Source organism: Fukomys damarensis, unplaced genomic scaffold (genome assembly GCF_012274545.1).
Source record: "Fukomys damarensis isolate Sample0158 unplaced genomic scaffold, DMR_v1.0_HiC HiC_scaffold_5, whole genome shotgun sequence".
In the NCBI taxonomy this organism is placed as follows: Eukaryota; Metazoa; Chordata; class Mammalia; order Rodentia; family Bathyergidae; genus Fukomys; species Fukomys damarensis.
Window position 1 is genome coordinate 65,101,682 of NW_022900917.1, and position 24,763 is coordinate 65,126,444.

The window sequence follows — 24,763 nt, forward strand, 5'->3', positions numbered from 1 at the left end:
AAAAAAAAAAGATTAAAAAAATAGTAATAATCCAGAATAGAATTTCAGTTGGGAAAGATGGAAATGTTCTGGAGCTAGAGAGTGGTAATGGCTGCATAATAGTGAATATACCTAATGCCACAGAACTTCACACTTGAAAATGGTTACAATGGTAATTTTTTTTTTTTTTAAGACAAGGTCTCACTAATGTAGTTCAGGCTGGCCTTGAACTCACAGTGATCCTCCTGCCTGAACCACCCAAGTGCTCAGATATAGGCATGCACCACCATGCTCAGCTTACAATGATAAATTTCATGTATGTATTCTGCCATAATTTAAAAATGTCTGTGAACCTGTAAGATAACTGGAGAAACAAGATCCCATTCCATGAGCCCCTGTCAGATTATAAAATGTCTGGAGCCCAGTGAATGGCTGTGCTCTTATGTTACTGGATACAAAGCTACGTTGAAAGGCATGAAGTACAGGTTCTGTCACACAGTTTGATGGCACCATCTAAGCATCAAGGCATGTCTTTTTTCAAAAAATGATCTTGTGTGTAACTATTTTACCCTGCACTCTTAGGGATCAATGATTGAAGCTGGTGCAGGCTATTTGGGAGGGGGGTTAGGAGCTGATGGCCCTTATCAGGGAGAAAAAGAAAGACCTTCCCCACTAGTGTCTTCTCTTCTACTGCCACACAAAAGACCAAACTCAGACGAAACTCAGACTGTAACCCAGGGAATCAGTAAATTAATCAATCTCTCTCTGCCCCCCATCCTGTCTCTCTCCCTCTCCCTATTCCTCTCCCTCTATGTCTTCTCCCCTCTCCCCCTGAGTAATTTGTCTCCTCTCTGTCTTTCTCTCTGTTTCTCTGTCTCTCCATCTCAGTGCTGAGGATGGAGCCCAGAGCCTCACACGTTAGGCAAGCACCCTACCACTGAGTTACACCCTTACCACTATAATTTATTTAAATGGCATGTTATCATAGGCATTAACTATTTATTTGTCTTTATATCTTATGTTTTAAATTTCACTTTAATACACAGGAAAGGTATGGAGAAGTGACACTCTCTTTGCCAAAAGTCAACATCAAATTCAAATGGAAAAGGGCCAGGGAGTTAGCTCAGTGGTTCTGCTGCCTGTCTTTTTTTCTTTTTTGTCTTTTTTCTTTTTTTTTTTTTCAGTACCAGAGATCAAACTCGGGTCCTTACACTTGTGAGGCAGGCCACTGAACTGCTGAGCTAAATCCCCAGCCCTCCGCTGCCTGTCTTGCAAGTGCAAGGACCTGAGTTCAATCCCCAGCACCAAAAACAAAAACAAAAACAAACAAACAAAACAAAATTCAAATGGAGACCAGGCAATAAGCTACTATTCCATGCATACTACATATTTTTAAGTTTTCATTACAGTAAATTAGTACTTACACCTTTAAAAATAACTCATGGTTTTACTTCGTTATGTGTACATTTGCATAAATTTTAGGAAATATGAATAGCAATGAGAAGAAATATTTAGGTGTGGTATTTTTAGTTGGAAAATCTCCTAAATTCATCTTCAGGGTTCCATCTCTTGTCTGGGAGTTTCTCAGTCTTCCTGGGTTACAGACGGCAAAGTGTTATCTAGAAGGGTGGGGGTGGCTTTCTCCCAGCAACTCTGTCTCTCTGGAGGGAAGTCAGAGCTAGGACTCAATTCTTCTCTGCCACCGTAGGCTCCCTGACACTCCAGTCATTGTGATCAGAGTCACTGCCTACCATGGCCAGAGCCACTGGCTCGAAGAACAGCCTTCCCTGTCATGGTTCAGTTATTTAAACTCTTGAGACCTGGCCAGGGACTAATCTGGGCGCTGCAGACATCTGAGTGAAGGCCTGGTCTGACTGCCACAGGCAGCTGGAGACCAGATGGGCACTGTACCTCTGATCTCATGAGGCCCTCGCTCCACGCCTTCAAAGCCTCCCCCTCCAGCCTGTCTTGCAGATGACCTCTCTTCTACACCCTATCCTTCCTCACAGCCTGCTCTACCCAAGATACTAAGTTCTCTGCTTTTTGGTGGCTGTTTCCCTGTCGCATCTTTGTTCTGGTCACATCTCTGTTCTCCCTTCCCTCTCCCTTGTACCTGGAAGAGCTATTTCCTCTCAAACCTTCCTCAAATGCTATCTGTCCTAAGAGGCTTCCTTGGACTCCTTTCCTACAGCTGCCCTGGACAATTCAGCCTCAGCAGGAGGTTGTCTTCAGTTCATCAAATTCACCCAGACCTACCACAGGCACCATAACACGGAGTGGGGGCCTGTTCTACCCAAAGAGCCCAAGTCTGAGGAAGGGGACAAACTAAAACAGTTAAAGGAATGTACATAGTGTTCTATGAGAATTTTCATACACAAGCAGGGCATGCAGAGAAATCAAGGCTGCCAGAGGAGGCGTGAGAAGTGGTGATTCTGTGGCAGATGTGGTACCACAGGCTCGTGGGTGCAGAAGGGCACTGCAAGCAGTGGCAGGGCATGTGCAAAGGCCCACAAGTGTGCCATTTCAGCATTCTGCCTGGAAAACAACAAACGGCTCTGCAAGGCTGTGATGCCCAGTCCATCTGCCAGATGGACTCAGTGGAGATGGGACAACTCAGGAAGGGCTTAGAGCACCTCACCCAGGAGCAGCAGTTCAGCCTGCTCTTGTGTAGCCATGACTTCCTGGTAAAGGGGACTTAGGCTAGCTGTCACCTCACTGGGCTGCATTCAGTTCTTTCAGAACACCTTTCCTAGACACTAGCTCACAGCAGAGCTAAAGGCATGGCTTGCAGATTGCTAAACTTTCCTAAGCATTACTGCAATGGCACCATCTCTACAGTTCCTATTAAAGCCATGATGCAGCCACTGGGACCCAGTTAAGATGAATGACCCAGTAGTAAGGTTCTCAGCACTCATCGGTTTGCTCACCTACTAAATACAGCAGTAGATTAGACCAGCAATCTGTTCTGACAGAAGAGTTCCAAAGTCAAATAAGTACAGGAAGCCCTCCCCTCCAGAGGGAGTGACACTACATTATAAACTTTTTAAAGTTGTGTGGTTCATAAAAATAGGTTTAATTTGGTTGAAACCAGTATTTCTCCAACTTTTTGAGCATACTATTCCTTTTTTCACCAAATACTTACTGCCCTTGAGGGAGAAACATATGTTGGAAGGTGCTGGATGAGATCATTCCAAGCCCACCTTTCAGCCACTAAAATCTGCTCAAGAATAGAGACCAAGTCATCAGGATGCAACCAACAATGAAAACTGTCACTCGAGTGTAGATTTGCAGTGATTGACTCAGTTCACAAACTTGATCTGTTTTATGATTTGGGGGAAGATGGCTGCATTTGTGTGGGGAAGATGGCCGCAGTTGTGTCTGTCACTTGATGTAGAGATTTTGAATGGAAGCAAAATTTTGTGAAATGCTTCTGTTTGAAAGCCAAATTGTTTGCAAACAGAAGTGTTCTGTGAGCCAAGGTATTACTGTAATAGCATCTATCCCCGAATGTTAATGGAACAGGCCACAGGGCCTGACAATAAGGAAGGGTACAATGTTAATGACGAAAGCACATCAGGAGGCCCAGGAGACAAGGTAAGGACAGAAAAAAAAACACATAAGCAGGAAAAAGAAACATCTTGGGCCCACCAAACTGGCTGACACAGAATACTAGGAAAACCACAATGAGAAGAAAAAGAAGGATCTAGTAAATTTGGAAAGTGAGGGAGAAAGCCATCAAAATTCTCTGGACACCAAGAAAGGCTGAGATGGGGGTTGGGAGGCCAGAAGGAGACCTTAAAGCACGGAAACCCATTCTCTCAAGGTCCACAAGAGCCATGAGAAAGAACCTCAGGAACGGGTATCATAAAAATAGGGAGGGCCTAGCAAATAGCCCATAACATGGTATTCATACACAATGGAGTATTATTCAACTATAAAAAAGACAGAAATCTGCTGTCTGCAGCATGGGTGGAAGTGGAGGACATTATGTTAAGTGAAATAAGCCAGACACAGAGAGACAAGTACCATGTGTTCTCTCTCACATACAGAAGCTAAAACAAGTCAACCTGAACTAGAATAGGGATGACTAGAGGGTGATGAGTGGGGAGAGCAGATCAACGGAGGTTGGACTTCAACAGCGCACACTATGTAAGTGTATGGAAAATCAAAATGTACTTTACTGATGTGTAAACAGTTAACGCATGTTAATAAAAATAAAGTAATTTAAAAGAGAGAAAGCAAGCATTGCACAACCTCAAGATCAGAGAAGAGGAGGGGCTCAGACAGACTTGGGGTGGCAAGGAAGGAAATGGAAGGGGTTAGTGAATAGCATAGAATGAGCAGCCAGAGCTGGTCACCTGAAATCTACCACTCAGTGTGAATGTTACAGGTCAGGGATGGAGACCCTTTTACATCATTCAGTAAAAACAAACAGCCCATGGTGGTACACGTGCCATACGTTTGCCACCACTGTTACAGGTTAACCCCCCACCCGTGCCTTCCCCTCCCCTCCCGAGGCTCTGGGACCTTGCTCTGCATCTGTGCCCCTTTCTAGCCCACTTGCAACTTTTCCTTTGATTTTGCTACCCCTGAAGTTACTGCCCAATTTCTATCTTTCATTGCCAAACTTCTTCAAAGAAATTCACTACCATATTTGCAACTTTGTGGGTAGATTAGCTGTATCAACTTCAATGTGTGGAGAAATTACTCCATTCACTTTCCCTTCAATCCAGCTCTTTAGTTATTAACACTTGTGCAGCACACATTTTCCCTGACTAGCCTTCAGGCTATAGCTTACCAAGTTTACTCAATGAAAAGATTTACACCATCTACCGATGCAACGATCTTAACGGACTGTTCAATTTTCTCAGCTTCTGATCTTCAATGCAACAGTCATCTCTGGAGGCAGACATGGGTCCTCACCCACCCAAACATGAACATCTCCATCATAAAGCTATTCCCACATGACTTCCCAGGGGCCAAGCACGTGTGCACCAAAACCAATAATACCAAAGGGCAAAGGGCGTCTCCATGAACACAGTGGGTGAATTTACTTTGGTTTATGGAAACAAAAAGCTTCCACCCTCACTACAACCGCACTCACACCTTGATGACAGGACTCTGACCAGGCACTGCACTGTTGAGTAACCCCGGCTCCATTTCAGGACACCCAGTTTCATTTCTACTCTAACAACCAAACATAGTAAAAGCTCCATTGTCTAACACTTAGCTTATGGCACTGGTGTGAGCTGCACTGCCCAAGTTATCTGTCCTAAAAAGGGCTTTTATTTCTCCTCTGAAGAAAGTGCAGGGTATGTTGGAGGGAAAGCAGCTCTCCACAGGAATTCATTTCATTCACTTCACCTCGCATACCCTCCTAAATCCTGAACCTGAGGTTGTGTGCGTACGTTTCTTATGGGGTGGCTGACAAAATGTATCTGCAGGGAAAGAGCCAAGGAGCTACCCCATAAGGATCGACTGATCTGCCATGCTGATATGCTGACAAGTCCCTGCAGTTCTGAAATGACAGCAAATTAAGAACACAGGATTCATAGATCTCCTGAGACCACAGAAAGCATCCAATGAAAATCACATGTGAGAGAGAAAGCTCAGTAAACATGACTGTACAGAAACAACCTGGGGCGAGGGAGCCTATCCATTTGGAGACCTTTACAAAAGCCCCAAAGTGAGATGTTCCCCATTCCTTCTCCCAGTCTTATGGATCTTATTCCCATGCTGATGTGCACACATACAAGCCGCTGCCAGGCCATTCAGCCTTCTCAAATCCTAATTTGTAATGCTGCAGTCAGCTCTGGAGGGCAACATGAAGGCAAAAAGATCTGGTACAAGTACCCCTGTGAAACTTCACATTTGTAGAACTCAGTGCAGTGTCCCTGGTACTCTCAGAGGTATCATTTAATTCTCACAATACTTCAGGGAAATGCTAGCACACACATAAATGCCTGAAGAAACTATTACTTCTGACAGGCCAGCATTAACCTAAGGTCACACAGCTAGTTCTCAAATTCAAATCTCCTCAAGTCAGGGCTTGTCCACCTCATCTTTCATTCAAACACCTCAAAACAGTTTTACTACCACACAAATGGGCAAACGGCAGAGTGAGGTGATTTGTCTTGAGTTACACACAACACATGCAAGGCATTATCACATCGCCGCCTGACGTAGGGGTCACTAGTTGGGGAAGAACAACCTGGCACACAGAATTCTGGACTTGCCACCATGTCAGACATGCCACTGAGACAGACATGCTCCCAGGAATGCTCTTCAGAATGTTTAACATCTTATTGACATTCACGTAGAAGACTGGTCTCAGATGACCTCCAATTATTTGAAGATCTTAAGAAATACAAAATTATATTCATTTCAATTTACATTTGGGGGAATATTATATACCAAGTAGAATTTTAGAAGGGAGAGAAAAGTTATCACTATATATAATGATGTTTCCATGCCAAAACATTCACCTATATTTTTGGAGAACTTTCACCATGCCCCAAAGTTTCTAAAATTGTAGAAACACAGTGTGGGCATAAGCTCAGTCTACTGTGTGGTGTGAACACCCATATGATGCTGAGCTCTCACCAGCAGGTGCTTCACTCGGGCACTGCTCCCATCCAATAAGCCACTGTCATATGGGGCAGGGATGCACAAGCCATCTGTCCCAAAGAAAGTCCCAGGCTTCAGAGCTACTGAAACCCCAATGGCATCAGTGAGCAATGTTTTACAGTATTTTTATATGAGGAAATAACAGTAAATACTGCAAATATATGAAGACTTACATTTGGCCAATTATCATGACTTGATAAGATTTTCTGCATGTGTTTGATTTACTCCCTCTATAAATAACTAATTTAAGATGCTTAAGCGATCTATACCAGCTACTGTTTTTCTTTTATTTTTCTGTAACAGAGATTGCACCCAAGGCCTGGTAGCATATTAGCTATTTAATGTTTCACATTTTCATCTTTAGTGGCACAAACAATGAACCAAAAACAAGTAAACCACAAAACAGAAGAAAATTTGGAAAATCATGTATCTGATAACTTACAATATATTTAGAACTCCCACATCTCTATAATAAAAAGACAGCCCAGTTTTTTTAAATGGTCAAAATATCCAAATCAGTATTTCTTCAAAGAAGATACACAAGTTGCAAATAAACACCAGAATGTTGCTCAACATCATTTAACCATTAGGATTTCCTTGTGGGGCGTGTATGTTCCTGGGGATTAAACACAGAGACTCACGCATGTCAGACAAGTGCTCTACCATGGAGTTACACTACCAAACCTCATTAACGATGAGGGAAATGCAAATTGAAACCATGATGAAATACCATTTCATATCTGCTCAGGTTGCCATAATACAACATTATTTTCTCAGGGTTCTACAAACCAGCAGCAGCCTAAAATCAGAAAGTCAGCATGGTGACGTTATGGTAAGGGTGATCTTCTTGCCTTGCAGACAGCCACCTTCTCACTGTGTCCTCACAGAGAGGAGAGACACATAGAAAGCAAGCCCTTTGGTGTCTCTGCCTATCAGGCACTAATCCCATTATGGATGCCTAAATTAGTCCAATTCATATTGTTATAATAAGATACTCAAGGCTGGGGAGTAAAGAAAAAAGATTTATTTAGTTCACAATTGTGTTAAAGTCCAAGATGAGTTGGCCCCATCAGTTTGGCCTCTGGGGAGGTACCTTTGTCTGTCATATCATAGCAAGATAGCATCGTGGTGAAAGCAAGTATAAGAGGGAGCGATCTGGGGTCCCACAAGAACTCCACCATTTTTTTCCTAAGGACAGTATCCCCAGCGACCCAATTACCTCACAGTGGGCTCCACTTCTTAAAGGTTCCACCACCTCCTAGACCTGCCACATTAAGAACCAAATGTACAACACGTAAACCCTGGGTGACACACTGAAAGCATAGCAGACCCCACTCTGATGAACTCTTCTTTAATAACCTCCCAAAGTTCCAGCTCCAAATGCTCTTGCCTGAAAGTTGAGACTTCACTGTATAGTTTTAGAGATTATTAGGTAGCTAGATATTACCACAATGAAATGCCTGAGGCAATTAACTTATGAAGAGAAAAGGTTTATTTAGCTAATGGTTCTTGAGGGTTCCAGTTCAAAATAGGTGCTCCCATTGCTGTTGAGCCTCTGGCAAGGGCAGCCCACCATGGGATGGGTGCAGGAAGGGGCAAGCCATTCACCTCATAAGGAGAGAGAAGATAGACAAGGCCCCAAGATGCCCTTTGCAGGAACACCCCCAAGGACCTATGGACCCCAGGACCCCAATCCTAAATGTCCACAGCATCTTCCAACAGCATCAGCCTGAGGACCATGCTTTTTACACATGAACCCTCACAGGATTACATGTACCCAAACCACAGCAGGGAGAGTGCAATTCAGTCCACAGCCATGCCCATATTATAGCTGAATGGCTATAATAAAAAATGATAATCACAAGTGTAGACAAACATGCACAGAAGCACATCCCAATTCTCACACTGCTGGTGGGATAGCAAAATGATACTGCCTCTTGGAAAAGTCTGCCATCTGCACAACCCAACAATCCCATTCCCACATGACAGCCAAAAAAATAAAAACTCTAATGTCTGTCAACTTACGAAGGGATAAGTAAAAGATAACTTTTATCATAGAATATTATCTGGCCTTTAAAAGAAAGTAAGTACTGGGGCCAGGGATTTAGCTCAGTGGTTCCACCGCCTGCCTTGCAAGCACAAGGTTCCAAGTTCAATCCCGGGTACCAAAAAAAAAAAAAAAAGAAAGAAAAGAAAGAAAGAAAGTAAGTACTAAAACTAAGCCCTAAGGAGATGTGCAAACCAGATAGAAACTTAGTCTCATCAAAGTAATGTTTGTGCTTTCTACAGACGCCCAATAGCAAAGTGTCAAACCAAGCCTATGCAGACACAGAATCATGGCTGAACTATCTGCCAAGACAAAAATCAACACATTTCAAAAAAATGATAACAAACCCAGAGTTTTAAAAACAGACAATCACAATGCATAAGAGTCAAGTTAGAAAAAAATCACTAGGCAAAAACAAAACAGATAAATGTTGAGAAATAATAGATTAAAATATTAAAATTGACACAGGCTAGACATTGAACTAAGGTGACAAAGGCTTTACGACAGTTATTACATTTAAATAAGTAAAGGAAAATATGTTCAAACCATTTCATAAAAATAGGGTCTTTAAAAAACTTTTTTTCAGGTTGGGCATGGTGGCACGCACCTGTAATTCCAGCACTCGGAAGGCTGAGGCAGGAGGATCACTGTGAGTTCAAGACCAGCCTGGGCTACATAGTGAGTTCCAGGTCAGTCTCAACTACACAGAGAGACCCTGTCTCAAAAAAAAAAAAAACAAAATAAAACTTTTTTTTCAGTACTGAGGATTTAACCCAGGCTGGGCTTGAATTTGTGATCTTCTTGCCTCAGCCTACCAGCTGCTGGAATTTCAAGTGTGTTCTACCATATCTATTTTTTTAAAATAATTCTTATATGCAGCAAAAATGCACTTCAAAAGAAATAATGAAAAAAGGTATTTTTCAGATAAATGTGGGCTAAGAAAATTTGCTACCAACAAACCTGCACTACAAGAAATGCTAACGGATATCCATCAGGCTGCACACATGAACCTGCAGAAAAGAAGGAGTACCTTAAAGTGTGTAAATATAAAGACTTCTTTCTTCTCATGACCTTCTTAAAAGACAAGGGCTGACTAAGGGCTGGGGATTTAACTTAGTGGTTCTGCTGCCTGCCTTGCAAGCACAAAGGCCAGAGTTCGATCCCTGGTACCAAAAAAAAAAAAAAACAAAGATAACTGACTAAAGCAAAAATGACAACTATATAGTTAGGGTTTATAACATGTAGAAGTAGAAGTAAAAAATATGACAACACATTAAAATAAGGGGACAGGTAAGTGGAACTGTACTGTGGTATGCTTATTACATCTGTGAAGTGCAGATGTGAAGAGGCACATGGTAACTTTAAACACAGTTAAGAATGATGTTAAGGGTACATGCAATTAGTCCTAAAGAAACTATCATAAAGAAAAGAATCATGGAAAGAACAGCAACACACTAGATATGAACCAAACCATATAAAAATTATATTAAACCATAAGATGTTAACAGCACTAATAATCAGACACACAGACATCATGTCCTATAACATGATCACAGAGAGGAATACATTACTCTGTGGTATTCTTGCCAGAAAAACATAACTTTGCCTTAATCAGGAGAAAACATCAGACAAGCACAAACAGAGGAGACAGACGATAGAAATGTGCTCATCAAAAGTTAGGGTAACAGCTACAGTTTACATCTTAAATGTCCCCTGTAAATGTCACATACTAAAGACTTGGACACCAAGTCTTGGGCTGTAACACTACTGGGTAGTGGTAGAACCTTCAGGAGGTGGGGCCTAGTGGGAGGAAGTTAGGTCACAGGGATGTGCCCTTGGAGAGGAGAATGGGACCCTGGTCCCCCCACCTTTGCTTCCTGGTTGCTATGCTATTTTCCCATGATATAAGTCAGTCACCTCAGGCCCAGAGCAATGGAGCCAACCAACCATGGACTGAAATCTCTAAAACCATGACCAAAACAAACCCTTCCCTTCATTTAAGTTTACTTTCTCAGGTATTTTGACATAGTAACAGAAATCTAATGCAGCAGTAAAAACAACAAGAGACGATGAGAAAGTGTGACACATTGCAGGACATTACAAAGACATACCAACTAAATTTAACGTAAGATTTGGGATGGGATTTGAGGGGCCAGAAAAAGACATTTAAGAGGAAAGTTGGTAAAATGGGACTAAGACTTATGAATTAACAATGCTGTCCCAATGTTAATTTCCCACTGAAGTGTTCTACAGTTAAGTAAAATGTTAACATTAGGGGAAACTAAGTAAAGGGCATACAAGAATTCTCTACTATTACTGCATCATTTCTGCAAGTCATTAGTTCTGCAACTAATTTAAAAATAAAATATTAAAAGTTGTGCTAAATGTCAACAGACTAAACATTACAATTAAAGAACAGAGACTGACTTATTAATCAAAATCTAGGATCATCCAAATGTCTATTGGGCCGGGGATTTAGCTCAGCGGTTCTGTGGTCTGTCTTATAAGCTCAAGGACCCAAGTTCGATTCCCAGTGCCAAAAAAAAAAAAAAGAATTCCAAATGTCTATCAAAAGTGAATCAACAAATTGTGGCAATCAATCCCTGTCAACAACACAGATAAATCTCACAGACATTTTGTCAGGCAAAAGAAGCCAAACATTAAAAACAAACAAACAAAAAACAAAAACCACCATAATTCAGGGAAAATTCTATAGATGTGAAATTCTAGAACAGTAAAACTAATCTAGAATTACACAAATCAGATCAGTAGTGTCTGAGTTGGTGGAGTGGTGGTATGTGGCCATGGTTAAGGGAGGCAAGGAAACTTCTGGAATAGCAGAAATATCTTGTTGGAGGTGGAAGTTGCATGAATGTACATATTTGTCCCTCATTTTTTGACCTGTAAATATGTGAATTTTATTACATGTAAATCACAGTTCAATAAAGATTAAAAAAGAAACAGTTGGCTGGAGGTGTAGTTTAATGGTACAGCACTTGCCTAGCATGCATGCAGACCTGGATTTTATATTCAGCACTGCAAAAACAGCAAAAAGTAGCATAATCCCCACTCAGCTGTGGCAGTACAAGGTGTGGGTAAGGGCAGAGAGCAAGAAGCTTATGAACGTCACACAGTAAGACTCTCTCTAACCCTCACTGTGGAAGCTAACTCTTTCTCTTTTCTTAGAGGCCTGTGCTGGGCACTGAACCAGAGATAAACAGGATACCATCTCCCACACCAGAAGCCCTCCACAACCATGGGATGCCTCTTTGGAATTTACCTCCATCCATGGAATGGTTAACAGGACACTTCCAGAATCTCACTAGAAAGGAAATGTTTAGAAGCTGTCTGGTAAGATCCTGAACACTATTATTACTTTGGTTACAGTATAAAAAGTTGTAAGTATAGAAAATGCAATGTTATTCAGGTTACTGTTGAATTGACATGTCTGTGTAGCTTATTAACGCCACGCTGAAGTATGAAAATAACACCAATTCTATGCCTTCATCCCAGACATAACCAAGCTGGTGATTATGTCAACAAAACTAGTTCCTGGCAATTGCACGATAGCATTTTTGGTGGTTGTTTAGAAGCATAATTAGAGTGAAAACCTCCTGTGTGCTTTCTACGTGCAAGCATCTGTGCTCATTTAATATAAGTGCTTTCATGAGGATTCACTTTCTTTAACCCTTACAACAACCCCTGAGGGATTCTAACAGATGAAGAAACAGGGTCAAGAGAGCTTGGATGACCAGTGGTCTTCCAGCCAGTGAGCTTCTAGAGCAAGGACTGACCAAGTAACTGAAACATTGAAAAGACTGAGTTTCTTCCTTCTTCCTCCTTCGCCCTTCCTCCCTCCTCCTCCTCTATTCCTTCTTGTCTTCTTCCTCGCCTCCTTTTTGTTTTGGTTTTTTTGGATTTTGGGGTTTTTTTGTGGGGGGCGGTGAGACAGGGTCTCCCTATGTGGTTGAGACTGACCTGGAACTCACTATGTAGCCCAGGCTGGTCTCAAACTCACAGCAATCCTCCTGCCTCAGCCTCTCCAGCGCCACCACGCCTGGCTCTTGCCTCCTTTTTCTCCTCATCTTCCTTTCTCTCTTCTCCTCTTCCTCCTCTCCCCTTCCCCTTTTTTGTAGTACTGTGTGACCTTGTACATTCTAGGTATGCACTCTACCACTGAGCTACATCCCTAGCACAGGACTGGATTTCTTAAGCACTTGTAAGAGACTACACTTTTTCTTCCATGATAAAGATACAATATATGTGTTAATATTAATGATATTTCACCCAACCTATTTTCTGATGTCAAGGCAGTTAAATAAAGTATTAAATGGAAGTGAGGAGAAAACTTGCACTCTGTCTATGGAATGTAATTTCTTTTTGATCCTCTGGGATACTATTTCACCTCATCAGACAAGCTTCTATAAAGTTTTCAAAGGCTCTCTCCTAGAAATTAAAAAGAAGACAAGTGCCAGGTATGAATCACCTCTGAGTCAACTCGGGCTATGTTTTGTTAGTGGATTTAAAGAAATCTCTGTGTTGCATTTCCATTTTGCACAACTTACAGGTAGGACTAGCACCTCACAGTGGATATAAATCATTTTCAAATACACTAGCTCAATAAACCTAACAACCCTAAGAGATAGGTACAAGGGTGGGGGGATACATAGTGAATCCATTTATAAAGCAAGAAAGGAAGACTTGTACTGGTTCACTCATTTGCCCAAGATCTTTATTAAGGCAAAGGCAGAAATCCCAGACTTATGATTCTTAGGTGACTTCAGGGAAGCTAAGATCCTCAAGCATCGGGATCCTGGGTCTTTGGGACATCTGGTCTTTGCCCAGAATTTCCTATCTCAGTCAACAGATATTCAACATGAAGGCAACACTTTAAATATTGTGTATGGCAAAATTAAAAGCACATTTCCATGGGAATACCAAGGAAGATACCAGGAAAGAACATCAGGTCACTTTTTGCAAACAGTGATCAAGAACATTACCTTACTTCACCAAATATAAGATGCTGCTGATTCTAAAGTGCACCTTTATTTTGTACTACTAAGAAGAAAAGTTCTATGACACTACGTTGACTTTAAGATGCATCCTGACCTCTAAAATGTTAAATGTGTCTTAGAATGGATAAAATAGGGCAATTCAAGATTAGCTTTCAGAAATTGGGGATTATAATCTGCTTAGAGGTCTCCAGTTCATCCATTGGCCAATATTATTGAACAGCAACAATGCTGAATGCTGGGACTGCTTGCAGAGGAGGAGCAGACAGGCATCATCTAAGAGCCCACCCCTCTGACTGGGAGATCTCTCCAGGAAAATTGCAAGAGGCTGGAGTTGCTGAGCTCATCAAAGTTCTTTGGCAAAAGTCGCTGTCACATAAAAAGTAAATTTTCAGGTCTCATTTGCCTCTTTCAACTGTCAAAAGAAACCAAATTTTAACACACTCAGTTCTTTTTTACCGAACTCTGAGTCTGTATTTGAGCTCCTTTGGTGACAATTTCTCCATGCTCACTTTTTTCCATGAAGAGGTGAAGAAGGTAGCTAAAGCTGACTGAGTACGTACTATGTTAGGATCACCCTAGATCACGTAAATTAACACATCTAATTCTCAAAGTAACCTACATACAAGTAGGGCATTAGTATCTCTGTTTAAGGGATAAAGAAACCAGAACCAAAATAAGGTCAATCTGGTTGTGAAAGGCTGATTCAGTGCTCACACCCAAGTTCAGCTGGCCCCAAAGAGTCAACCCACTCTACCACAAAAAAAGCAAGATGGAAGGCAAGGAGTGCAGTTTTGTTTTGTTTTGTTTTGTAGTGCTGGGGGGGGGGAGCCCAAGCAAGTGCTCTACCACTGAGCCACACCCCTAGCCCAGCACAGACTAAAAATTTTAAAAATCACCACTAAACTGAGTGCATAAGGTCAACAGTCTAGCCAAATTACTACACAGTAATAACAAAACCATTACAGATACCTACTCAGATAGTCGGTTGGGGGTCTGTTTAACCGTCACGATTCCAGTTCATATAGTGAAAAGGCAGCAATATGACTCATCTAGGAACAGGAGTGGAAATGCTCGTGTGGGGTGACCAAGGATCACAGCTGGTGAGACATCTGCTGTCATCACACATTCCTCCACAATGCCCACTCTCAGGCACAGAGACAAGGTACACAGCAAACAATCCCAAAGCACTGAAGGGAAAGAGACACAAGGCATTAGAGACAGTGTTCTCTAATGAGAACAGTGGTCCTCACCCAGGGGAGATTCTATATTGTTCCCCTCCCCAGGAGACACTTTAACAGAATGTGGAGACATCTTCAGTGTCACCACTGGGAATGGGGTGCTACAGGTACCTAGGTGGTAGATGCCAGGAATGTTAGTACCCTGCAATGCACAGGACAGTGCTCCTCAATAATTACTGGGCCCAAAGTATATCTATAGCATCCAGCTTGAGAAGCTTGGCTTTAACACCGTCAGGGAAACAGAAGTGACCAAGATGTTACACTCCTCCTGTAGCTGGAGAACAAAAAGGCAAAGTCACAGGGACTGGCTCTGTACAGATACTACTTACCAAAAACAGACCACACACTTGCCCAGTCATTTAATCTATAACTCTACACCTGATGTATGCCAGGCCCCATGACAGCACGGAAGCTAAGAAGACTAATCACAGTCCTTGTCCTTAAAGAGTTACCCTTCCAGTAGAGCACAGAGGCACAGGCCTGGAGGTGAAGCTTAGTGCAAGGCATTTGCCTAGAGTGTCTGACTGAAGCCCTAGGTTCCATCCCCAGCAATGCAAAAAACAAAGAACATACACGTGTATCTATAAATACATGTGCACAGATAAGTGTAGAAAAGACTGAAAAAAATGTGCAGCAAATACCATCAATGATTATTTCTAGGAATTATCACTTTCATATTTTCAATGAAAATATGAAGGAAGTGGAAAAAACTCAATGTTTTTCAGTGAATGTTTTATTTTCATCAGTTATAACAAAACAGTGCTACATCCCAGGGCCACAATCTCACCAGGGGCTCCACCTCTGTGGCTGGGAAGGGAAGGAGAGGAGAGGGCCAGGAACAACAGACCTGCTTCTACTGCTCAGTCTCTTCCACTCCACAGATGAGAGTCCTGCCTTTCATTCATTCAATTCCTTCAGCAAATATTTACTGAACACATACTACATATACAGATAGATAGACAGACAGACAGATAGACAGATAGACATAATTCAACCAAGAAGGAGGGCAGCTCAGTGCTTTCTCTCACAGATCACCTTCTGGACTTGGATGGCTTCCTCTGGCTTCCTGTCCTGTTTGTATTCCTACTCTACATGGCATCCCAAAAGCACCTTCACAAGGTTCTCTGCAGGATCACAAGACGGAAAAAAAAAAGAGCTAACCAGAGCTCCTGAAGTTCAGGAGCTATATCTTATCTATAAAATCTCTATAAGATACAGCTGTACAGTGAGAAGGATAGGGAAAGGGGAATAAGGGAAAAGGAAAAAAATATGAGAAAATGTAAAAAGAAAAAAAAAAGAGCTAACCAGAGCTCCTGAAGTTCAGGAGCTATATCTTATCTATAAGATCTCTATAAGATACAGCTGTACAGTGAGAAGGATAAGGGGAATAAGGGAAAAGGAAAAAAATATGAGAAAATGTAAAAATGGAATTAAAGTGTTTGAAGGTGGGGAGGGGAGGAGGGAGTGAAGGGAGGGTGGGGACAAGAGGAAAAAATGAGAACCAAGACCTGGCATGTAAAGGTACAAGATCCCAGTAATGAAAGTAACTGTACTGTCTACCTAGAATGTACCAATAAATTCAATTTAAAAAAAGATACAGCTGTATACGTATCTCCAGCACCTAGGACATACCTGAATTAATATTTATTATATAAATAGTTCAATTATCAACAAAAAACCATGAGAGATAACCTGCTTATTAAGCAAAGGGGCTCATCTCTAGGAAGGAACACGATATAGAGTCACAAAGTTCACTGCCCTAGGGTCAAATCAGTAACAGATATTTACTGAGTGCCTTGGACACTGTTCAGACTCTGCTCCAGCCCTGACGCAGTAGTGGGGGACAAGTCAAACATGGGGGAGAAGTGAACATTTAATAAGTATGCTAATTAATACACCAGACAGCTACAGGTGGTGGTAAGAGCTCTCAGGAAACAGACAGGAGCAGAGTGCCTGGGGCGGGTGGCTACTCCCAGAACAGAGCTTCTAGGGAAGCTGAGCCCTGGAGGCAAGAGTGAAGCAGCCCAGCAAAAATGGGCAGACGTGGTCCTGCAGAGGGAGCAAGGGGACACAGGCCATGAAAAGGGTCCGGGTGGTCACACAAAATCAAGGAGGCCAGGTCAAACCAGGTGTGACAAAGTGGGCAGGGTCAGCTGGCCAGCCAGGAAGTGGGCAGGGCTGAGCAGGTTAACATCTGTTTGTAATGTCTCAGTATCTAATAGCTCTGTAAAGGCTGCCATTCTGATAGAAAAGCAGGAAGTTTAGGACCAGGGCTGGGGGGGTAGCCCTCGGACCCTGATCCGTAAAGGACTTAATCCAGCCCGCTAGACATGGCACTCAGCTCTGTGCTGGAAAAGGACCTGTACTGGGGGAACCAGCAGATCCTGTTTGTCAGCTGGAGGTCTTCCCTAACCAGCTACATGGTCACTAAAGGATGGTCTCCCACCAGCATGCAGCATGACGTTCCGGAATTTGGCAGGGCTGACTCCGTGAGGTTTAAATACATGAATTAAAATGTCTTCAGATGAAGACGCACTCACATGCTGGCCGCAGGGAATCCTCCTTCTTTGCTTGTCATTCATTCCCTTCCCTTCCTCCTTCCCTCCCCTCCCCTCCCTTCCCTTCTCTTCTTTTTCTGGTGATACTGGAGATAGAACCCAGGCTCTGTTCATGCCAGCAAGTGCTCCACATTCAGCGATATACTCCAGCCCCAGCAGCCTCCTTCTTTGAAGCACAGCAAGGCAGGGCAGGCTGCTATACAGCTTTAGCTGCCAGCCCTTAGACCCTCATCGATATGGCTATGCGAGAGCTCCACAAAGCTCTGGGTGTGGCCAAAAGGCTTTACAGTACATATACAACATACCTCTCAACAACCACACAGGTAGGTTTCAAGTTACTGTTTTCAGTTTATAAGCAAGGAAATGAGGCACAGAGATATTAGGAGCCCTAACCTGCAAAGTTACACACAACTAGACAGACTGACTTGGCCTTTTCTCAGCCTCTGCAGTCTTGGCTTGTCCTTGCTGTTTGTTGAGAGCGTACATCCACAGTACAATTCACAGTGCCCCCTCATTCCCCATGCTTCAGCTCCTTGCCTTCTAAAAGGTTTAATTAATCCCCAACTTGAAACTGTACTACAAAGCCACTGTGATAAAAACAGCATGATACTGGCAAAGAAAAAGACCCGAGGATCAGTGGAATAGATTGGAAGACACAGAAACAACTCCAGATATACTCAGCTACCTCATCTTTGACAAAGAAGCCAACAATCCTCAGTGGAGAAAAGATAGCCTCTTTTCTTTGTTTTTGTTTTTGTTTTTTTGGTACCCAGGATTGAACTGAGGCCCTTGTGATTGAGAGGCAGGCAGCAGAACCACTGAGCCAAATCTCCGGCCCAACATAGCCTCTTTAATAAATGGTGTTGCCCACCAAAGATTAAAACTAGACCCTTATCTTTCACCATGCACTAAACTAAAATTCAAGTGGATTAAAGATCTAAATATTAAAATAGAAACTCTAAACTTGCTAGAAGATAAGTTAGGCAGAACTCTCAAAGACACTGGTATAGAAAAAGACTTTATGAACAAATCCTCAGTAGCACAGGAGCTAGCACAAAGAATCAACATCTGGGATCTCATGATATTTAAAAGATTCTGCACTGCAAAAGAAACCACCAACAGAACTAAGAGACAACCTACAAGGTGGGAAAAAAATTTTACCAGCTGCTCCTCAGACAAAGGACTATTATCTAGAATATATAAAGAACTCAAAAAATCAGGCCCCCCCAAATACAAAGACCTAATTAAGAATGGTCATGTGAAATGAACAGACATTTCTCAGACAAAGAAGTAAAAGCAGCAAATAAATATATGAAGAAATGTTCAACATCACTGGTCATTTGAGAGATGCAGATAAAAACAACACTGAAATTCGCCCTCATGCCAGAAAGAATGGCTGCTATCCAGAAATCAACCAATAACAAATGTTGGCGGGGTAGCGGGGAGAAAGGAACCCTTCTCCATTATTCGTGGGAGTGCAGACTATGATTTCCACTGTGGAAAACAATATGGAGATACCTCAAAGAACTAGGATTAGAGGTCCCACTTGACCCAGTTATCCCTCTGTTGGGTGTCTTCCCAAAAGAATTAAAAGAATCATTCACTGTGATATATGTGCACCCATGTTTATAGCAGCACAGTTTGTAACAGCTAAAACTTAGAAACAGACCAGTTACCCATCAATTGCAGGCTGGATAAAGATGTGGTTTTTCTATAAAATGGAATACTACTCAGCCATAAAGAATGAGAAACTAGAGTCATTAAAATACTGAATTTTCTCTGGTGTGAAAAACTAAAATGTAAATAAGATCCAAATTGTATAACTGATAATGTGAAATAGGAAGAAAGGGGCTAAAGGTACAGGGAAGTGGGAAGGGTAGGGGAAAGGAAATAAGGAACAAGAAAAAATATGAGAAAAGGCAAAAATGGAAACAAAGTCTTTTAAATAGGGGAGGATAGAGGGGTGAAGGGAGGGCAAGGGTATGGGGAAAAAATGAGAACCGAGATCTGTCATGTAAAAGTACAAGATCCCAATGATGAATGTAAAGGGGCTAAAGGTACAGGGAAGTGGGAAGGGTAGGGGAAAGGAAATAAGGAACAAGAAAAAATATGAGAAAAGGCAAAAATGGAAACAAAGTCTTTTAAATAGGGGAGGATAGAGGGGTGAAGGGAGGGCAAGGGTATGGGGAAAAAATGAGAACCGAGATCTGTCATGTAAAAGTACAAGATCCCAATGATGAATGTAACGGTACTGTATACTTAAAAAGTACCAATAAACTCAATAAGATAAAAAGGTATAATTAGCTTGATTACAGATCTCAAACTCCAAGTATGATTTCTATGAAGTATTTAATAATTCATTACTCAAATTTTCCCAGAAGAAACTTCTCAACAGATATGAGGGAAGTATATAATCTTCCAGGTTATAACATGGACTCAACTATTCTTCAACCTCTCCCAGCAACGAAAGCTCGGGGGCGGGGGGCAGTGGTATAAGAGAAACTGTTATGAGAGAAACTTTTGCCCATGTCATCCACCAGCTCAGGCCCAAGAAATGCTTCAAATGCAAATGTGACACAGCTGAAACCCTGAAGCACAGGGCTGCTGTGTGGCTTCTGATCTTTCATGCTGGCTTTTCCCTCTCCAAGCCAAGAAGGCAGAGTGAGCCTCACCAGCAAACAAGATTGCCATTAGCTCCTGTCAGAAAACCTTTATTACTCTGCTATATTTTTATGTCACATGTTCCTATGTTGGGGCAAATCTAACACAGGAACATCTGCGGATAACTTGGAAATGACCCTTGAGGACTATAGTTTATAAACCAAGAACTTTCTAAGCCATGGCTCTTTCTAACCCAAGCCCAGTTGGTTTCCCAGACCTTACTAGATCGATTCCTGACCTTTATAAACTACTCAGACAAGAATCACTATTTAAGAGTTTGCATGCCTGGGTTTCAAGGAAGCTATAGAAGAGAGAAGACTGGAAAGTGTTTAGGATGGTCTCTGGGGCTGCGGATTTAGCTCAGTGGTTCCACCACCTGCCTCAAAAACTCAAGGTCCCAAGTTTGATCCCTGGTACAAAACAAGAAGAAGAGGAAGAAGAGGAAGAAGAAGAGGAAGAGGAAGAGGAAGAAGAGGAAGAAAGAGGAAGAAGAAGAGGAAGAGGAAGAGGAAGAGGAAGAAGAATGGGACTCTGGGTACGTGCCTGCAGGAAGAAGGCACCAGCCCCCAGGTCACCTGGAGCTGGAGAGAGGGCCTTGTCATAACCCTCAGAATGCTAGCTGACAGCAGAGGCCCTGACAGGCAGGAACCCAAAGCCAGGAGCCCAACCAGAGTCTCCAGAGTGAGCACAAACCCTGCCTGGAAGCCCTTGCTTCGTGCAACAATAACTGTGAAGACAACAGTCTCTGGGCCCTGCCATCCAGTGGGAGTTCACCTCTGCCTTCAGAGAGCCTGGACCAGAGCAAAAGAATTTCCAAAACGTGTAAGAGCTAAAGGTATGCCAAGAGTCAGGATGTGAGAACTAGAAGGGGCCCTCTCAGACAGTCCAACCCACCCTCACTTTATAGAAAAGACCTCCCAGGAGATCCCAGAGGAGGTAATATGTGTGCCCCTCCTCCACAATAAAATTTTAGAAAGAGAACTCAAGAAAAGATAGTGATGCAAAGATTGGGACATGTGCTAGTTGGGTCCCTCAGGACTCTGAAAGTTTAGGGTACAGAAAGGAATTCTCAGAAGACACCTCCGTCCCTTTAAAGACTGCACTGCTGCCAGTACCATACCGACTCAGAGGGGACTCTGGTGCCAGCAGGGGCTGGGTATCGACTACAGTTGCCACAGCCCTCAGGACCTCCAGTGGCAGCCTGAGCAGAGCTTTCCTGAAACCTCCATGCTCAGTATCAGGAAGGGTCAGGGAAGCAGTTGGGAAGAAAGCCACATGGGTGGAGAAGCAGGGAGGAGAGAGACCAACTTTAGAACGTCTGGAAGATTCATGTAGCACAAAAAGACCAAACTGCAACCACAGAGGCGAAGAAGTCAGGAAATGCTGCCACAGCAGACGGCCTGGTGGCCAGCCAGCCAGCCAGTGGGCCCAAGGGGACTAAGGTTTAAATTTAGCCAGGTAAACAGAGACGCCCAAGGGTGGGGAGGGCATGGAAGGAGCAGAGCAATCACCTGCCCTGCAGTGTCCAGGCGTTTCTAGCTGAAGGGAAAAGTCCAGCTGGAACTGAGCTAAACAGCAGATCCATTTTGGGGGCTCTGCAAACATGTTGCTGAGGGATCACAGGCTATACCTCTGAGATGGACAAAGGGTTATTTTACTTTAACAGGTGGCTCGGTTTCAAACAGACTGGGCCCTTCACAGTATCTCTGTCTATCCTCTGCTGGGTTCTTCTGGGCTCCTGAATACATTGTGAAGATGTCCAGTACAAGTCAGCCAAGGATGCCCTCACAAGAAGCTCCCATTTGCTCTCACTATAGAGGGTCTTTACATCTATTACTGTTCTGAGCCGTGAGGGACCTGAGGGAGTTACAAGAAGAACTACCAAACTACAGCAAAAATTCTGAGCATTGTGTTCAGGTGTGGGGCTAGAACAGAGTGAACTCTGAGAACCTGTTGAGAAGATTAACAAGATAAATGACAGCGGTTTTGAAAAGGAGCCAGGGAGAACCAAATCAGTTTGGTGACACAAAAGTTTTTATGGACTTACTGATTCCTATTTCAGAGAAGACAATCGCTTCATGTAAAATGTCCCTTCATACCCCAGATGCCAGGCCAAAAGCATAACCCTGCCCTGCTGACAGTGGCTGTGATAATCCAGAGGGCAGCAGAACTGTCGTAGAAGTAAAAATCAAAACACACCAGCCTAGCTCTCTGTTCCTCATGAGGAACAGCAACAAAAGAACTTGAAAAAGACTGAGCTGGAAATGTAGCTCAGTGGTAGAATGCCTGCCTACCATGCACCAGTGTGAAGTTCTAGGTTCTGTGTCCAGAGCCACACAGGAGGAAAGACAACTTTTCAGTTGCCACTAGAGTTAAGAGGAAGGTAAAGTACACAGGTGAAGGACAATCCTAGGTTATTTTTCTTTTCTTTTTTCAGTAAATGACCCAGCAATTTGAGGACTGTCCCGTTGCTTTTTATTATTCTAGGTACCAGGGACTGAATGCAGAGCCTCCAGCATGCTAAGCACACATTTTACCTCCGAGCCACACTCCCCTATCCCTTTAACTCATGCTTTTGAGATAGAAAAAAAGAAAAAAAGGGGCTGGGAATTTAACTCAGTGGTTCTGGCGCCTGCCTCACAAGCACAAGGACCTGAGTTCGATCCCCACTACAAAAAAAAAAAAAAAAGAAAGAAAAAAGGATTGCTACAAGCCAATAACAAACCCTGGGACATACTATGACTACCAAATGCACTAAAAAAAGAACTGGTTTCAGATACCCTGGGCAAATTGCACACATACACTCCCTCACTCACACAGTCATACTCAAATACACAGAGTATCAGCGCCTGGGAAAGTAGGATTTCCATGGGTGAAAGCAGCCAGTAAGATCTTCCTAGGTTCCCACTAACACTGACTGTGTCACTCGATTCATCAGGGCCTCCCAGAGTCCCCGAAGTCACGACCCCTTTCATCCTCCAATCAGTGTCCAACATCAGCTCCTACCTGTTGAGGTAGGGACATTCCCAACCCCAGGAGATACTTTTATATCCTGTGAATTTGAGAGAGTGCTCAGAGATACCATGGGTTTAGTGTATTTTTAAATTTCCTAATGTCATATTTACTGCTTCTCTTTAGTACCTGATGACTTTGCAATAAAGAAGCCATCAGCTTTTCTACCTTACAGCTGTCTCTTTTTAAATAAACTGTGCAAGTGGACTTGGCAAAAAAAAAAAAAAGTAAGGACTGGGGATTTAGCTCAGTGGTGCTGCTGCCTGCCTTGCAAGTGCAAAGTCCTGAGTTCGATTCCAGATACCCCCCCACCCAAAAAAAGTAAGATCTTCCAAGCCTGGCTCAGCTCCCCAGGCAGGCAGACCCTCCAGTGTGTCACATGTTCTCTGTTTGACTGTCTTTAAGAAAACAACAAAAAGGGGGAGGGTGTTGTCTCTCAGGGTTAGAGGGTGTTGTCCCTTGCCCTTTGGGATTTACCTATATACTTTAGCTTCAGGTCTCTTACTCCTTCCCCCTGCCCGGGTGTCAGCCCACCTGTACCGGTAAGTACAGAACCCTGGCTTTAGCTATGTCTTGTTCACAGAGACCCCAGTGCTGCATCACTCATGGCAGCCCAAGGGAGGTCTTCAGCAGCACTTGCCTTTGCGCTTCCTCCTCCTTGCTATTTATAACTACGAATTAGCTGTGTTAAAGAGAGACCAGACACTATTTTGAAATGAAGGAAAACCACTACTCAGCCCTGCACCTCTAATAAGTCGGTGTGTTTGCCAGGACCTGTGTGTGAGTCTGGACAGACATGTGGGTACAGGCTCTGACCCGGCACCCACCCAGCTAAACCTAAGATGTGAGTCTTGCCTTTGCTAAGTAATGCTGCATGGGAATGAGACTGCAAGAGAGCAAGGGTACAGGAATCCGTCCTCAGGCTCTCAGAGGGTGTGCCCACTCCTCCGCCATGGAGGGGGCACCCTAGGCTCCCTCGAAGGCCTGTATGAGTGCTCGTATTGGGCCAAGAGTATGGCGACCCTACCCTGCTGTCTGGCTCCTACACTGCGGGCACCAGCATCGAAGTCCCATCACACCTCCGCCAACGGGATGGGTAACACGATCCTGGTCTTTCTCCTCCAGATACCAGGCTGAAACTCTGCCCAAGGTGGCAATCACCAGAAGCTGTTGCCAAGGTGGTCAGGTGGGAAAAGTAGTGAAGGACCAAGCCTGGTAAAGTGAGGGGCAAGGACTGCCCCCTCTGCACTCAACTCTGCTGAGTAACAAACCCAGGGACCGAGCCACCTCAGTTTCCCTCCCTGCAAAACAGAATATTTTCCAGGCAAAATGAACCGCCTCTCAGTGATTTCAGTGTGTAAATATCCGGGAAAATTGACTCTGACCTGAGTGTACGGCAACAGAGCCACCCAGACTGCCCTGAGGGTGGAGAAAGGGGTGGCTTCCCCCTCCTCCAGGCGCAGGGGGAGATCAGGGAAAGCAAAAACACCACCACCGCTCCGGGAGGGCGAGACCCGCACCGGCCTGGCCTCAGGGAGGAATTCAGGCAACAAACTGACGCTTCCCGCGGGGGCAGAAGCAACCCCGTACAGTCCCCGCCCGCGTCCACTCCGTTCGGCCGGGCGC

The 24,763-nt window shown here is 43.4% G+C and overlaps 1 protein-coding gene across 2 annotated transcripts in view; it reads right to left on the minus strand.

Annotated features, from left to right (window-relative positions):
* The window catches only part of Wnt5b (Wnt family member 5B), a 103,610-nt gene extending 79,431 nt beyond the window's left edge, over nt 1-24,179 (minus strand). For both annotated transcript variants that reach the window (XM_033760769.1, XM_033760770.1), the window contains exons 1-2: nt 24,165-24,179; nt 14,642-14,855 (exon numbers count right to left, since the gene is read on the minus strand). The gene's annotated coding sequence lies outside the window, so the exon portion shown is untranslated. The remainder of the gene's footprint in view (nt 1-14,641; nt 14,856-24,164) is intronic.
* Between the last annotated feature and the right edge of the window lie 584 nt (nt 24,180-24,763).